Source organism: Lagopus leucura, unplaced genomic scaffold (genome assembly GCF_019238085.1).
Source record: "Lagopus leucura isolate 7727_CA_CO unplaced genomic scaffold, USGS_WTPT01 35395-0_obj-0_obj, whole genome shotgun sequence".
NCBI classification, from domain to species: domain Eukaryota; kingdom Metazoa; phylum Chordata; class Aves; order Galliformes; family Phasianidae; genus Lagopus; species Lagopus leucura.
In genome coordinates this window covers 1-1,365 of record NW_024964343.1, presented here as the reverse complement: position 1 = coordinate 1,365, position 1,365 = coordinate 1, and the positions used below count along the sequence as shown (strand labels likewise).

At 55.5% G+C, this 1,365-nt stretch overlaps 1 long non-coding RNA gene across 2 annotated transcripts; it reads left to right on the top strand.

Annotated features, from left to right (window-relative positions):
- Positions 1-286: 286 nt before the first annotated feature.
- LOC122191666 lies at positions 287-1,359 on the top strand. Of its 2 annotated transcripts, none has more exons than XR_006182444.1 (3): positions 287-597; positions 691-943; positions 1,071-1,359. It is a non-coding gene; the product is annotated as an uncharacterized LOC122191666 (long non-coding RNA). The 2 variants fall into 2 exon arrangements; XR_006182443.1 differs by having other exon boundaries at positions 289-628.
- Positions 1,360-1,365: the final 6 nt, after the last annotated feature.

Sequence of the window (1,365 nt, the reverse complement as noted above, 5' to 3'; positions counted from 1 at the left end):
GAGGAGGAGAGGGTGGTTTTAAATGGGAAGAGGGAGCTGGGGGCCCCAGAACCGAAGAGGAGGAGGGGGCCCACCATGACCATCAGGCAGCGGAGGGAGAGGAGGAAGGGAGCCCGGTTCCATCGCGCCCGGGCCAGCGCTGTGAGCGACCATGGGGAGCCCATGGAGGTGGATCTGCCTCCAGAGGAGCCCATGGAGGTGGATCCGCCTCCAGAGGAGCCCATGGAGGTGGATCTGCCTGCAGCACAGCTGGCCTGGCACCACACCACCGTGCCAGGCCCCGTGTTGGCGCGGTCACAGCTCCGCCATCGCTGGTCCGGGCGCTCGGCTCCTTACCCGCTGCGCGGCCCCCGCCCCCGGCATTAGCCGGGTGGCCTTGCTAACATCTGCTCCTCCTCCACCTTGTTGCTCCTCTGCAGTTCTGCGGGCCCCCAGTTCCATCTTCCCCCTGTAGGAGTTAGGTCCCACTTCTGGGTTTGGTTGTTGATTTCACTGTTAGCTTAGTTTTAGTGTTTAGTTTTAGCGATAGGCATAGGTTACTGTTAGGAGTGTAGAGTTAGGCATAGGTTACTGTTAGGAGTTTAGAGTTAGGCATAGGTTACTGTTAGGAGTTTAGAGTTAGGCATAGGTTGCTGTTAGGAGTTTAGAGTTAGGCATAGGTTACTGTTAGGAGTTTAGATTTAGGCATAGGTTGCTGCTGCCAACTGGCAGTAAATGCTGCTCACTCGGTAAGCCCTCCCCAAGTTCTCATGCAGAGAAATGAGTGCAACTGCCGTGAGAAGGGAGGTTTGAGGACGTCTGCAATGAATTGAATTTCCGTCTTGTGACTTTTCTGTTGCAGAACATTGAGGAATGTGAGTGGCTGAGAAATGGAGTTGGGACTCAGGGGAGCAATCGAGCAACGGGTGCCTGTGTCACAACCTTCCTGAGCGGCCCTTGCAAGGTAGGTGTGCCTTACTGTGAGCGTGCGCTAAGGCAGTGCTGTTCAAACACAGCTGGTGGCACTGTCTGCAGCATGTCTGCTTTCTGTTAAGCTTTGCCCTTATTTTATGTCCTCCTGTCCTTTTCAGCTCCTGCTCCCCTCGCCTGCAAGTGGAGCAGTGCTCAAGCTTGAGGAGTCTTGTCCTCGGCAGGTGGAAAAGATGGTGCAGCTGCAGGTTTTGTGCAGGCTGCCTGCTGTGTGGCTGCTGAAGGGCATTTCTCCTCAGCTGAGATCCCACACTGGCAAAGAATGTGCTGCGCCACCATCTCTTCTGTGGAGACACTTTGCAGGTTCTCTGTGTTTCCAGGTGCCATAAGCCAGTAAGTCGTGCTCTCTGAGGCTGATAGAAAGGCACGGGCAATGGGCAGGGAGGGAACAATCTG